Here is a 16,445-nt window from a genome sequence, read left to right as displayed (position 1 = left end):
TGCTAATGAGATGACTGTTGGCTGAAGGTTCTTAGGTAGCTTCCAGGTGGGGGCTGATTACCAGAAGGACTGATTGCATGATTAGAGGGTTGAAAGCTTCAACCTTACACCCCTGCTTCCAGGGGGAAGAGGGGCTGGAGGTTGAGTTCATCAGCAATAACCAATGATTCAATCGGTCGTGTACGTAATGAAAATTCCACAGAAACACCTAAATGGCAGGGTTTGGAGAACTGGGTTGGTGAACATATTGAGGTGCTGGGCAGTTGGGTGGAAGGTCCGCTCAGAAACACTCTGCCCCTCCCCCATACTTTATCCTACGCATCTTTTCCATTTGACTATTTTTGAGTTGTACCCTTTATAATAAATCAGTAAATGTAAGTAAACTGTCTTCTTGAGTACTGTGAGCCATTCTAGCAAATTACTGACCCTGACAATGGGTCTTGGGAATCTCTAAATTTATCACCAAGTCAGACAGAAGTGTAGGTGTTTCGGGCACCCCATTTGTGACTGGTGTCTGAAGTGAGCTCATTCTTGGGGGACTGATCCTTTCAACCTGTGGGTCTGTGCAAACTCTAAGTAGTTAGTGTCAAAACTGAATTGAACTGTTAGATGTCAGAGTTAGATATCAGAGTTAGAGATGTGGTGTGAGAAGCAGAGGACAGAATCCCCAACGGCCCATGCACATACAATAAAAAGCAGAGGGTGTATTGGCATACTTAAAAAGTTCAAAGGTGGAGTTTGCCATGTTGAATCTGGCAACTCAAACATGTCATGAGGGCTGGGTCCCTTGCTATGGCTTCTCTCTACTTGTCTTCTTATCAGCTCAGTCTCACCCAGAATCTCCCCAAAGATCAGCCCATATCTTCCAGCCCAGCAGAAAGCAAGCTGCTTTTTACCCCATACCTCCACCTAACTCTCAGATTTAGTCTGACTGACCCTACTTGGATCACGGGTTCATCCTCACACCATTTTTTGTCACTGGAATGGACTTTGCTGTTTGGCATACGTTAGGTCACAATCTCACCCTGGAGACTTTGTTCCCCGGTATGCCATGGACTGAAACTAAGGTGGGGTGGTCAGTCCCCAAAGGATTAAATGCTGTTAATCTGTTGCTGTTAAGGTGAGTCATAGGCAAGAAAGAACAGAGGGTTTCAACTACAGAAGGTGATAGTCACCATTATCCCCACTTTACAGACAAGTAAATTAAGGTTCAGGAACTTAGAGTGACCTGTCCATTAGTCAGATATAAAGCCAGTATTTCAGCCAAGAATTCTCAGGGTAGTCACAAAACCACAATGCATTTTGAGAAACTAAGTCTCTACAAGTGAAGATTGTCAAGAGGAGTTTTTTGCTTCTGCTTATTATTTCAACCCTGATAAGAAACCAGGAACAATTACCCTGATCATTCCACATCCCTTGACCTAATTCTCACAACTTAGAACAAAGAGTTATATTTCGATGCTATAAAGTAAAATTACTAAGTACTCTTCTTCCCTGAACAGATTCTTAAAGAGCAAAACATATGTTTTCACATTCATACAAATCTTATAGAGGCTGTTAAAATTGGAAGATGTCTGTGGTAAATGGAATCCAACAGCAAATGTAATAGACATCTCTTTACCTGAAATTACTTAATTAATCCCTCATCATTTGTGAGAATATGTACCAGACAGTATGTGTTGATGGACACACAGACCCTCATCAGAGGATGCCTTGAGTAAATATCTGCCTCCAGCTTCCCTTAGGTTGTTGGTAGAATTCATCTCCTTGTGGTTCTCAGCTCATAGAGGCCACCCGCACGTCTGTGCCATGGAAACTTCTTCAAAGCTAGCAAAGGAGAGAGAATTTCCCTAGTGTATACTAGTAAGACCCAACACAGAGATAAAGATGGGGGTGTCCATGGTGGGACATCCCTTCATCCTTGCCACATAATGTAGCCTAATTACAGGAGTAATTATATTGTATTCCATTCTTAAGTCTGTTTTTAGAAGTCCCACCCTCAGGTGCCTGGGTGGCTCAGATGGTTAAGTGTGAGCCTTCAGTTCAGATCATGATCCCATAGTCCCAGGACTGAACCCTACTTTGGGCTTCTTGCTCAGTGGGGAGCCTTCTTCTCCCTCTCCCTCTGCTCTCTCTCGCTCTCTCTCTGTCAAATCCTAACATGGGTCAATGTATCAGAACTACATTTTGTTTCGAGTAACAGAGATCCCAACTGATGGGTAGGTGAAACAGATTGCCATGTGGTTTATTATTTTTTTCTCATACAAGAAAATGATTGAAAGTAGAGTTTTAGTGACATTGGTTCAGTGGCCAAAAACTCTCAAGGTTGGAGTCTCTCTGATTCTCCGGGTTTGTTTTTTTGTTTTGTTTTGTTTTGTTTTTGCCTTTCTTTCTTTCATTGGCACACTATGACTACTGTAGTTCCAGCCGGCAAGCCTGCATTTCAGGCAGGTTGGAGAACATGGTAAATAGAAAGGGGTAGTTAATATGTCAGGAAGGCAAAGTCTCCCTAGGCAGACTTACCAGACCTTAATTTGTAGCCCAGTGATAAGAACTATGTCGTGCTTCCACCCACTGCTAATAGAAGAGAAAAATATTTTTGAGTGTGTGGACATTTGGTCACTCTGCTCAAAAGTTAGTGTTCTAGTTCTATGAAAAAGAAGAGAAGTATTGAGTTAGCAACATGATTTCCCCAGGTAGGCATTGTGCTGGGCATTCAGGATGCCACGATCAATGAAAACAGCTATGGCCCCTGCTTCATGTGGCTGTTTACTAATTAGAGGGCACAGACAGTCATGAAAAGTATTTGTTGAACACATGTTAAATACAGTTATAAAAGTGCTAAGGGGAAAAGAGTCACAGTGCTCTGAGCATTAAGAATGGGAGGGAGGATATGAGTGACCTAATTAGGAAAGTTGGGAAGGCTTCCCTGAGGAGGTGGCAGTTAGGGTGGTATCAAGTTCAGTTTAAGCACCTAACATAGTGACCTGCCTATAAAAAAGTTCATAGAAAAGAATAAAAGATAATTGCAGACAGTAATTGCAGATAATTTTTGATGCCTAGATTATAACTGTATTTCATGATACTTTTTATTGTAAGTAGCAGAATATATAAGTTAAAGTGATTTTTTTTTTTTTTAAGGCGTGTATTGGCTAAAGTTCAGCTTCCACCTTCAGGCACAGTTGCATCAAGCAGCACCATCAATGGTGCCTGCTAACACTGCACTTTTCCACTTGGCTTCCCTCTGTGTTGACTCCATTTATCTGAAGTTTTTTATCATGACACTAAGATAGTGCCTAGCTCCAAACTTACAGCTTTTTATCAGAAACTTGTAGAAAAAAAATTTCTTCTCTCAGGAATAAATGTTTTACAGTTGGTTCTCACTGTGTATGGCTTAGGCCAGATATCAGCCCTTATAGCAATCTAAGAGAAGTCAGGTCCACTTTGCTAGTCCTAAGCCTTGTGCCTTCTCCTGGACTGGGGACAGAATCAGCATCTCCAAAACTCTGTGATTTGGGAACAGGAAAGAAGACCCTTGGCTTCTCCTAGAAAACCAAGAAGGATTCACCAGTAGATGTGGGAATGTCTGTTGGGCAGGCAGAAAGAACAGGGACGTACTGCAGTGTAGACACGACTAATGGCTTCCATGGCTGCCACATCTAACAGAAATAATAGTGATAACACGAAGAAAAAACACTTATTTTCTAAGGGTTTATTATACCTACCCATACAAACTCGTTCTACAGTCCTGGATGTGTTTAAAATCTATCCAGCCTGCTTTCCCCAACCCAGAAGGCAAAACTAACTCTGTTTAAACCTATGAAGTATGGGATTCCCAGAGAGTGGGGTTTTGAGTAGGACTAATATCCTTCCCTCAGTCCTCAGGTCCACACCACCGGCTCCGGTCCTCACACACTCCTGCACACATACCTTGCTTAGTGCTGACCTGCGCAGAGAAGGTCCCTTAAGTGAGGCTCATTTCAAGTGCAGATGATCCCAAGTAGGTTCTCCTCTGCCTGGTGGCCCGACTAAGTGATTTCGGGTGGCCTTAGACTTCTGATCACATCCATGCAGCCAGGGATGAAATGAAACCTTGTTTATCATCTTGATAAACAGTCCCTTTCAGTGCCTCTGGACACCGTATGTAACTCAGTAGAGTCAAATACTATTAAATTGTCATCACTGTCAAAAAGGGGAGTAATAAGTTTCTCTACCTGAGTCATAGTTAATGACTTCTACAATGTGTAACACAAATCAGAGTTTCTGTTTGTCTTCTTTCCCTCTAAATGTGTGGTTTCTGCTCTCTCTGGCTGTGAGTGTGAGGCACAATCTCATCATATAAATAAATATATCCTTTTATTATTACCTTTCAGCTCACCCGATAAAATATCAAGCTGACAGGGGCCAGATTCTTGGCTCAGATGAGGTATACGCACAGAGGAAGCTAAGCGGCTCTATCTTGTTCTAGTTCTCCGAGGAAGGTACAGATTTGAAAGACTGTATTTCACGGGTGAAAGCCTTGGAGACACTGCCCCCCTGCCCTCAGTTACCACTAAACATATTTATAGAAGTTATCAAAACGCTCTTATGGGGGTAAGAGACTTCTTTGACTTAAATGATATGAAAGAATAATTTATTATTCTAGTAGAATAATAAAATAGAATAATAATTTATTATTCTAAAGAATAATTTATTATTCTAATAATTTATTAGGCAGATTAGGCTAACATCTAGATTGACCAGCAAACCATCCTCCAATCTTATTGGCTTGAAACAACCAAGTTGTATTTCTTGATCAAGTACCATGCCCCTCGTGGTTTGACAGGGGCGCTGTGTTTGTAGAAGTCACTCAAGACTAGACTTGCTGAAACAGACACCATCTAAAAACAAGGGAACAGGTGTGGGCAAATGACAGCCCAGTGGTCCTATCTGGTCCACCATCTGGTTTGCACCACCAATGAACTCAGGGCAGCCTGTACCTTTTTCAGTGGCTAAAAAAACCCTCAAAAGAATATTTGGTGACACATAAAAACTCCATGAAACTCCAGTTTCAGTTTCCAAAGATAAAATATATTATCAGCAGACAGCCTCACTCGTTTGTCTAGGTATTGTTCATGGATACTCTCGTAGTGAAATAAGAGTTTGGTAATTAACCCCAGACACCAGATGGCCTAAAAGCCAAAAAGATTTACTATCTGGACCTTTATAGAGAAAGTTTGCAGACCCCCGATCTAAGCTATTTCTGGGTTGTCACAGCAGCAGGAAGAGAGCCTGGGAGAGTCCTGCACAGGGATTTAAAAACTCAGCCTGGAAGTGATAAGTCACTTGTATGAACACAGAAATAGTCACATGGCTCCACCTCCCACAAGGGGGCTAAGAATACCAGTAAGCCCAGGAGGAAGAGAGCCAGAGACATTTAGTAGTTTTGATGGCTGCCATGGCTAAAACGAATAATAACAAGAATATTAATAGCAGGAAATTGCATTATTTCTACACTTCAGGCACTGTTCTAAGTGCTTTGCCAGTGTTCACACACCAGCCCTCACATCCTCATCCGGAAAGCACTATTACCTTCCCCATTTTACAGACGATAAAACTAAGGAATGAAAAGCTTAAGACATTTTCCTGAGGTTAATACAGTTAATAAAAGGAGAAGGCAGTATTTCAGCTCAGCCGCCAGAGCTCCCAAATCCAACCTAAACACTGTACTCTTAGCCATTGCCCCACATGTGGACCATCTTGGGACTTGTAGGAACCCCAGCCCTCACTTCTGCGGAGACTGCATCCTGACAAAAGTCTTCATGATAAAAGCCATTGGATGCAAAATGCTAATTTTAATGTTTGTGGAACAGATTTCCAGAATGCTTACGAATTCAATTAGGAGCTAATCCATCGTTAACCCACGGATGGATATGGTTATTCATATCCATATCTGCTAAACAGATACTAAAGGAAGAGCCTGCGATTTAAGACCAGTTCCTGACTCAGCAGGGGGACCCACTGGTGGGCATCAGCCCCTAAAGTGAGAATACTTCTTTCAGAGGAAAGTATATTATGGTCCCTTTCTTCCTTGATTATCTCAGAGTGTATCTTAACCTTCTTGTCTTTACTTCTCAGCCAAGTCAGAAATGATGTTCCTTGGACACTTTTTGTTGTTGTTGTTGTTTAGCTTGAGGAAAAAAATGTCAGAGAACAGTTATGGCTTAGAGGTGATGGATTTGGATGCATTGCACTGTCTGCTTTATTTTGTGGCTGGACTGTTCTGTTTTCCTAATGGACTTTATGTATAATTACCATCCATGTTCCTATTAACATCCACTATACTCAACCTGCAAAGGATAATAGAAGAATCTCATTTTAAGTGAATAAAACAAGTGTATAATTGTTGTTGGACTTTGAACTCAGAGAGAATTACTAGTTGTATGCCATTAAATAAATGCCATGAGGAAACACAGAGAAAAATGAATAAAGATGTAGGAGCAGATAGGCAAGGGTTCAACAAAGAAAACACAATTAGATCCACCATTGCGTGAACGGTTCAGGCATATGACATGAGGTCCTGGAGGCTGAAAGGTAAGTTCTTCCATCTTTCAGCCTTTCACGATTCTGTTCTTCCATCAAAACTTGTGCAAGAAGAAACTGCCTCCAGTGTTGTCTTTAAAACTGGGTTTCATTTTTTTTTTTTAATGTTAACCATAAGAATTGGCTTTTATTTATTGTTTGCCTTCTGAGTGCTGTTTGGTGTACTGATGCACAAATTTCTAATTCTAATATCCTATAGAAATGTGCACTTTCCTTATGAGGGACCAGAGATTAGAGATTACAACTTGTTCCTAGTCACCCAGCTAGTAACCCAAATTAGGTTATTTGAAATATCATTTCAATATTAACATATTTGACCTTCCAGGTCAGTGTTTCACGTAATCTTCAGGAAATTAACATAGCCAGAGGAGTTGCTCATGTAAAATAGGGTTGTCTGTCTGTGCTAAAAACTGTTTCCATTCATTCCCAGCCTTGAGGGCTAACAATGGAGAAGAAAATCCTTATAACCTATCACCCAGCCGGCCCAGGGATTCCAGTTTAGGGAAAAAGTTGGAGATCTGAGGAGGACCTAGATGAGTGTAGTGCCTTAGACGGCAACATAGCTTTTCCTCTAAAAGCCCCACTTTGGGGCACCTGGGTGGCTCAGTGGGTTAAAGCCTCTGCCTCCGGCTCAGGTCATGATCTCAGTGTCCTGGGATGGAGCCCCGCATCAGGATCTCTGCTCAGCAGGGAGCCTGCTTCCTTTCCTCTCTCTCTGCCTGCCTCTCTGCCTACTTGTGATCTCTGTCTGTCAAATAAATAGACAAACTCTTTTTAAAAAATAAATAAATAAAACCCCCATTTTATTCTAACCTTTGCCTTCAACCAAAAAGTAGAATACAACTTATTTATTCTTCATCATCGAATATCTAAACCATCACTTGGGTTGCCCCCCTGCTGTTGCTATCCAAGGCAACCTTGTTGGAAAGAGTCAAAGTTCTGTACTATTTAAAGAACACTAAAGAATCAAAGGTATTCTTCTTATGAGCTCATTGGTGTATCTTTAGGTAAAATTTATTTCCATGTTGTTAGAGCTGTTCTTAAAAATGATTTCTGTGGTAGAGTTTCAGCATATCCATAAGCCCTTTTCTTCCTTTAAAAAAAAAGGGGGGGGGGGAGAAATCTGGGGGATGGGTGATGAGTTTTTTGCCGTATTACATTACTTTTAGTGATCTCATTTTAGGGGAATAGTAGGGTCTAAATGTTTCCCAGTCATTGGTCTGGACTGAGAGTAGGGATACAGGTGTAAGGAATGGTTCATGTTAGTGAAACCAAAGAAAACCTGGAAAGGGTCAAATTTTTTCTCAGTCATATTCCTGATTCCAACAGTATTACTAACAGCAGAATACCTTTCAGAGCTCACTCTGAGCGGAGGTATTATTATAACTGCCTCTACTTATTTAGTTTTCATACTCCCTTAGTCCTCAGCACAGCTGAAATTAATGTTATTATTATCCACATAGATGAGAACGTTGAGGCACAGCATGGAAAATGACTGGAAGCAACAGACCCAGACCTTGAATTTTGGCAACCTAACTCTAGAATCTGTGATCTTATTGATGATACTATATACTGCCTCAAACAGGACTGCCCAGCCCCGAATTTGTTCTTTATTCCTACATTCATCTGTCTTCTACATACTCCAGAGCCCTAGGAGGGAGGAGATGGTAATTTGTTTAATCTGAAGCATAAACAAATCAAGCAGCCATTTTGTCCTCCTCGACCAAAACATGCTTAAGGATCCATTAGTGTCTCTCTTGTCAGTGATTTACAGACAGGGACACTTGGAGCTTCCTTCCAGTCTACTGGGTCAATAAAGCATTTTTAACAGAGTCTTAAATATGCATTTCTGACATCCACTACAATACATTCCAAGAGAACTATTTATAAGGCCTTGATCACGACGTCCTATAAAAGTGAATCTCAAAAAAATCTGTGCTTTGTCTTAGACATAACAGCTTTTAAAGAGAGGGACCGTGTATAATGAAGTGAAAATGGAAGGATCTGAATAATGATGTCAGTCTTAACATTCCTTGATTACGTTTTATTCATTTTCTCCAAAAGTTGCCCTCAACCAGAAGCAGATATGTCCTGGCTTAACTTTTAATGAGGACTGAAGTTTCCTTATGGTTCCTCTTAATTGCTATTTCATGTTCTAGTCATTTTGTGCAGAAGAAAAAGCTTGTCTTTTGTGCCTTTTGGCTCTACCCCAAACCAAAGTTCCAAGACAATTTTTCTAGAAGGTGTATTAAAAGGTCACTTCCTGGCAAAAGCTACATCTATCATTCAAGTTCGTTTTCTTAAAAGATCACATAATGATGATTTGAATAGGAAAAGATCCCCCAAGGAAGATTAATTTTTACTGTTTTCTTCTTTTCCCTTCTTTTATTCCCTCTTTATTTACTCTTTCTCCCCCTCACTTTTTCCCTTCTTTCTTCATCTGATTCCCTCCTACTTCCTTCAGTCACTTAGCAACATGTGAATTCCTACTCTTATGCCAGGCACCAGAGATAGAGAAGCAAACAAGATGTGGTCCTGCTATCACGGAGTGTCCAGCCCAGCAGGATAGACAAGCAGTGAACCAAACATTCCTGCTAAGAGATATGCTGCAAAAGAGAAGTTTGGCTTGTGAAGAGATCATACTATGGGGATCCAAAGCTAATCTTTGGGGAAGAGGTTCATTCAACAAATATTTACAGACCAAACATAGGCTAGATTCCAAGCTGAGTACTAGGAATAGAGTGATAAAAAAGAAAAATTGCTGCCTTTACCCTTTACAGGAAAAGCAAAAGATTATTTGAAATGTCAAAATAATACATTGTGAATATTATTCTGGGAGAATGTGAGGTTGTAGAATCATATAGCAGGGGCATCCAACTGTCAGTATGGTTCAAGGACACTTAAAGAATACCTGAGTGATGAGTCCGGGGGCAGAAATCAATAAATAAAATAAAAATAAAGTATAAGGTTTAGACTTGTATTCTCTCTTTTCTTATTTTTAAGATGATTCTCTTCTATTCCAACTTTATACTCTCCCCCAGCATTTCCTTTCCCAGAAAACCTGGTGTTGTGATCATTTTGAATTGCTTGGCCATGCTTCGTCATTGACATGAGGCCATCAAACCACACTCAACTACCGAATGTCAAATTCCTGGGCAGATGAAAAGGATCAGACATTAGCAGTTTCCCATAAGTGCCCATTCTTAAATGGCTGACCCAGCTCGTAGCCCAGAAGAACCTAGTGGCTTGGTACGAGCTCTCTTAGATGACCATTGTGGGAGCCGACCCTGTTTCGTGATGCCAGCCTTCAAGTTTTTGGCCACCTGCTTGCCAGTCATTTCTAACCTCATCATCTCTTTCTATCTTGACATAGCATTGTCATTAGTGGGGACTTGTTTTAAGAGAATCGTTAGCCTTAGCAATTCATCTTCTTTGTGTTTCCTCGCTTGTGCCGAGCAAGACAGTGATGCATTGAGCTGGGAAGGAGGGATCATTGCTAGAAGCATATTGGGCTTGGCATTTTTTTAACTTCTCCAGCTCAGAGAGCACTGCTGCTGCCAGAAATAATCTTGAAATGCTGTCTTTCTCACCCCACCCCCTTTTTGGATATTAGAAACTTTCTCTTCCTGTTAAAAATAGGTTTTGATAATGTACTCAGAGGTCTGACAAACAGAAGAGAAAAGGCAGAAGAGAAAGTGGAGAGCTACCCTGTGGAGCTTCCCTGCAGGGGCCTTGGCCATTGCCACTTGGGTGAACATGGACAAAGGGAGTGAGAAGCAAGACGTCATTTAGAAAATTTGTGGTAGAGGGAGAACAGGAATTGATGTTCGTCTAACAGATCTAATGGTTTTCAACTGACCTGTGTTAGCTGGGTAATTGCTGCATTTACCTTCTAATCTAAAAGAACAATAGGACCTCTTATAAAATGAGATTTAAGGTACGAGGCAAATTTCTTATATTTTATCTAAGATGTTTTCCCATAGACAAAGTCAAGTAATGGTATTAGCAATAATCTGGAAAATCTCAATAGTACAGACAACCTTTATACTGGCTTATTCTTTACGCCACATTCTTTACCATTAGCTAATAGGTCATCTCATCATTGTATTTGTGGGAACTATAGATACAGTGTGAAATCTAGAAAAGAAGCCATTTTCCAGATAATCCGTAAGCAAAAAAGGAAGCTCAATTTTCTGAGCACTTAAATGACTGCTTTGAGAGGCCATAGCTCGGCTTGAAATCATTTTGAGTTGGATTAAGATAAAATTTAGGAGTGGATTGGTATTGGCACCAAAGCAAAGTCTATAAGACATTTACATGACAAATATTATCATTATGATTTTGCAATAACCTTGGCAGTTAGGTTTGAAAGGACAGTGCACTAGGTAATCTTTAAAATGCAGATAAAATAGATTTAAAGGAACAATTTTCCAGTTTCCAGAAAGGGTTATGATGATCCTTATGCATCAGGAACAAAGCTGGGAGATGTTTTAGTTTCTAGTCCCCTTTTTCAAGCAGCCTGCTAATGAGGACAATAGGTTAGTAAGACCACAGTTGCAGAGGGTCTTGAAAAATTATCTCCCTGTGGTCATAAAAGAACTGAGCTACTTCCTGTCAATCGTCTAATATTTTTATTTTGCCAACATAAGTCAGTGAACCAGGGTTTCATGGTCTGGAGAGATTGGAAGATGAACTTTCTTTGGTTGACTATGGCTAGGTTGGTCACAGATATAAACCTGTGGATTCAAGAGAATTGGCTATTACAGGTCTAATTAGACTTTCTAAATTGTAGGGTCCTATAGGCTCCAGGACCTGGTTGCATATTCCACACTGGCATACCTAACAAGGTGGTGTAAATAAAGCTGTAGTTGAACCTGTCAAGACCAGATGAGCTTGTTATTTAGAGCAACACCTCTCTGGCTTCCCGTGTGCAAATCCATCATCTGTCAGCCCAAGGAAGACATGGTCTGGGGTCACTGACTTTATACATAAGGTTTTCATGAAAATGGGGCACATGTTAATATTCAGTCACTGAGTTCTCCTCCCCTTCTCAGAGAAATGTCAGCATGTATGCCTGAGTGGTACTGGGTTAAAGAGCACTACAGAGGAGGTCAGAAGATCTTGGCTCTGGGCCATATGCTGCCAGAGAATAGGTATCTGTGTAGTTAAAGCATGGGCTAGTTTTTTAGCTGCTCTTGATCTCAGTTGCCTACCCTGTAAAATGGGGACAACTATAGCCTCATTGGGTTTTGGTAAACATAAAATAAATTAAAAGTTTATAATGTATTTATCATGATGTCAGGAACATAGTAAGCAGTCAGGCGGTTAACTCCTGTATGACAGTAGTTGTCACACTAGTTATGGAGCTGTGTCACTTGTTAAACACTTGTTAAATACTAATAATACTATGCCAGACAATGTTTAATAAATAAACAATAGGTATTCCTGTCCTTGAGGAGGTTATTTGGGGGGGGGGGTGGGAAGACATAGAGACAATCAGGATAATAAATAAATAAGGTACATACAGTAATTGAAAATTGCAAATATTCTGGAGGTGACATGGGTAAGGACATGAAGCAAAACAAGGGAGATCGTGAATGCTTTCTAAGAGAATTATGATTTTAATAGGGTGGTCAAGTGTGACCGAAAAAAATGACATTTTGCGCAAAGATGTGGAGAGAGCATGGATTTGCCATGTCCCAGGTGGGACATAGTTCAACTTGTCAAGAAGACCAAATGCACCTCTTTTGGAGCAACGCCTGCCTCTTTTTAGAGTGACCCTTGAGAGGGACCACGCCTGCCATGTTTAGGCGGTAGCCTACAAGGAGACCAGCACCCCTAAAGGAGAGCGACGGAAGAAAGGGTGGTAGCAAGAGGGTCTGAGTATAATTGGGGAAAGAAGAGTGAATTGGATATTTAACCTTGATAGCCTTTGTAAGCAAAGTGTCCTCTTCCTTTTGGAAGTTCTTTATCAACAAAGAATGATGACCTGTGACAAGATGCACAAAAGCAGAGTTTCGAAGTCCAGCAGACAGATTCACATTTGCATAATTTGGGACATGTTATTCATATTCAACCTCTCTGAGTCTCAGCTTTTCAGCTGTAAAGTGGGGACAAAAGCTTTTATAGTTACTGGGAGATTTATAAATAATGTAGGTAAAGTGCCAAGTGCAGTGTCTGGCATCCAGTTGGAATTCAGTAAATATCAGTGAGCCCTGAGCTGACCCGGAACTGTTCCTTTGGCTCATCTACAAGAGTGGTAGGAGAGACTGACTTTGGGCCTCCAGTGGCTGCCTCAGTGTCCACATTATTTAACTCAGGGCAATAATCTGGATGATTTCGCATGTCTGTCATTGACTTAAGTGTAAATCAGATTGACTTAAGTGTAAATGAGATTCAAGATATATCCTAGAAGCTTTTTTATAGTTTGTGCCATTTTCACTCATAAATGTTGCTCTATTCTTGTATGAAAGCCAAGTGGTAACTTTAAAATTGGTGGTTTTTTCATGAAGTATAGAACCAGCAATTACTGAACTGGCTCAATTACTTAGAGCTGACAATTACAAGTTAAAGCAACCTGATTGCAGGAATCTGGGTTGAGGAGTTCAGTGTGTGAACAGCCCTATTGTTTCATTAACCCTCATCCCAATGAAGGGCATGTAGCAACAGTATGATGTTCTTCCCATGTTCCAGGTTCAAGCCCCCTTACTTTCTGCTCAGAACTTTGAGTTGGCCTTTTGTTTCTTCTGCTTTGCCATTTTGTGCTTCCCCAATTCCTCCTTAACACAGCAGCTGGGGGGAGGAGGGTTACTCTTGAACAATATCTAGATCCTATCCATTCTTGGCTTCAAAATCCCCATTAGTGCCTCACTGAAACAGAATCACACCAAGTAATCACACCAAGAGGGCATCTTTCTCCAATTTAATCCTATTTCAGCTCCTTAGTTCCATCTATGCTAACATCCTTTTTTAAATGCCCTGACCAGCTCCTTAGAGGAATCTGTTCTCGTAATGGGGTAGGAAATATGTAAGATGAGCCTGAGACATCTTATAGAGTCAGAAAGTAAGGAAGTGCTCAAAAAAGGGGTGGGGGGGCAATACAGAGAGACGGAACACAGAGACCAACTGAAGGAGCTCACAGTGGCCAGGGCTGGACTATTCAGAGGGACAAAATAAATAATGTAGTTCTGGATTATAATTCAGTGTGTAAAACAAACATCTGTGGGTCCATAAATGATTGAATAAGTAAGTAGATGGGACGGAAGAGACACATCTGTCATGCGGATGAATTCCCAGTAATTTTAGTAGATATTGTAACCTCAGACAGGTGGAACATAACTCTCTACTCCCTAAGTGTGGACTGCACCTAGTGACTTCCTTCCAAAGAGGACAGTGTGGAAAGGCAGGGAGGAGTGATGTTACAGTGGGGGAATCTGACAAGCACTATCTGAGCCAAGTGATCAAGGTCAATTTCAATAGTGGTAAGTCATGTTGATAGTATGTACCCTTGATATGATGTGATGAGAATGGCACTTTCCCTCTGTGGGAAACACGTAACCTCAGTCTAATCATAAGGAAAGCATCAGATAAAGCCCACCTGAGGGACATTTTACAAAATAACCTGAACAATGCTTCTCAAAACTGTCAAGGTCGTCAAAAAGAAAGGAATGTCTGCAACACTATCATAGCCAAGAGAAGCCTAAGGAGATAAAACCACTAAATATAATGTGGCATCCTTGATGGTATTTTGGAACAGAAAAATTAGACATTAGGTACGAACTAAGGATATCTGAATATAGCATAGACTTTAAGTAATAATAATGTATCAGTTTTAATCCATTACTTCTAACAAACTTAGCATACTCATATAAGATGTTAATATTAGTGGAATAAAAATAGGAAATAATCGGGTGTGGCATATGGGACCTCACAGTACCATCCTCACAAATTTCCTATAAATCTAAAACTACACTATAAATAACTAAAACGTTGTTCTAAGAAAATATGTGCCAAACGTTCACATTAGTGAAATGCTTTTCCTTCATCATGGCCTGTTGAAATTCAACCTTTCAACTTGCAATTTAAGAAAGCTTTTGAATTCTTCAAAAACAAATGGGTCTCCCCTTCGGCCTATGTCCGTAGAACTTGGTACTTGCCTTTAGTGTTAATTTTAAGGTAATGCACTTCTTTCTTCATTCATTCAGGCAACAGTTATAGTGTACCTACAGCAGTTGTTGACAATAAGGCTCACCTTAACCCTGACCAAGCTTTCAGTTTGCCTGTGGTTGCAGATCTGTGGATACACATGTATGAGAAAATGCGTAGAAAGGCAAGAAAACAAGCAGTGGTGAAAGTGAGGAGATGTTCTCAGTGGAACTAATCTTTGCATTGAGTTCAAAGAAGTGGTAGTGAGTGCAGTTGGGTGGTGGGTGGTGGGTGGAAGGGTGGAAAGTTGGAGGGAGTATTCTAGGAGAAACCATATTTGCAGAATTACTGAGGCAGAAAGGGGGTGATTTCCCAAGAAAAGACACCATCATGGCCAGATATTATCATCGGTAGCACATATGGACTCTACCATGTATTAGGTTCAATGTTAACCCCTATGCATGTGTTATGTTGGTTTATACTCATGCAACCCTGTGAGGCAGGTGTTCATATAGTTCCCATTTCACGGATGAGGAAAGCAAAGCACTCAGTAAGTAGCAGAGCTGAGATTTAGACTAAAAGTGACTGGCTTAAAAGCCCACACTCTCCCCTAGCATTGAGGTCAGCCTGGGCACTGAATGACAGTCTCAACAAGATAGTTCTTTGTTGTGAGACCTTCCCTGTGTCCTGTGGGAGGGTGGGAAGCATCCATGTCCTTTTCCTGCTAGAGGCCAGTAGTCCCCACCCTCCACCAGTAATGGCAATTAAAGCAGACTTTTCCAATATCACTGGTAGGGAGGGTGACTAGCTAAATCAACCCATTCCTACACCTGCCTTGAGAATCCTATTCTTAGGATAGGCTGAAGCTGGGCCTTAAGTCTTTCCTGTTCCCTCTCTTCCTTCCCTCCTCTCTTTTTCTCCAGGGTTTCCTAAGGGCTCACCGTGGATGGGCTGAACACATATCCCTAACAATTTATAACACAGCAACTTGTATATAGTGGTCGCTTGACAAATGCTTACTGAATTTATGCCAACGGAATCCTACATGTTCAGAGTCCATTCTTGTCAAATAAAGTACATTCTTCTGGAACATAAAACTTGATATTGGAAAAGCTAATTCTTGGTTTCTGGTCACTTGGGGTATCTTTTGTGTCCCTGAAGAACTGTCCTATAGGCTGGCAAGCGCCACCTGAATGCTCACCAACCTTCAGGCAGACCCAGCTGTGCACCTGTTAAGAACCTAGTGGAGAGTGACATCCATTAGGTTGCCAATAAATGTTGAATGCATCGCTGACCTGTAACAATTAAGTGAAGCCATATGCCTAGCTCTGTAATTTGAGATGCCATTTAAAGCACATACCTATTTTCTCCAGCAGTTCCTTCTATCATTTTCAGATGAGATCTGGATTTGGGAAATGACCCCCCACCTAGGTTTTTTTATTCGGCCCCCTGGAGAGTGGGCAGGCAGTGGGAGGGAGAGCTAATTTCTGGGCAGTCTTCCTGCCATCACGGGTTCTGTATCACTGGCATGCCAGTTGCTTGTCATTAGTGGGAGGGAGCTCAGAGGATTCTAAATGGAAAGATAACACAGGAGTGAGCTCTCAAAGTATAATGCATTTAAATCAGGCAGACTCTTTATTTTGTGTCAGCTCCAGGCATGCATTCTGTCGCCGCTTCTCGGTACCTACAGCCTAGAATCATTGCTTCTTAAGGGCTGT

General features: G+C 41.0%; 1 protein-coding gene across 2 annotated transcripts in view; it reads left to right on the top strand.

Moving 5' to 3' along the window:
* TAFA1 (TAFA chemokine like family member 1) overlaps positions 1 to 16,445 on the top strand; it is a 589,816-nt gene that overhangs the window by 457,665 nt on the left and 115,706 nt on the right. The gene's annotated exons all lie outside the window — the stretch shown is intronic.

This window comes from Mustela nivalis (assembly GCF_964662115.1).
Source record: "Mustela nivalis genome assembly, chromosome: 1".
NCBI lineage: Eukaryota > Metazoa > Chordata > Mammalia > Carnivora > Mustelidae > Mustela > Mustela nivalis.
This window is presented reverse-complemented; position numbering and strand designations above follow the sequence as displayed.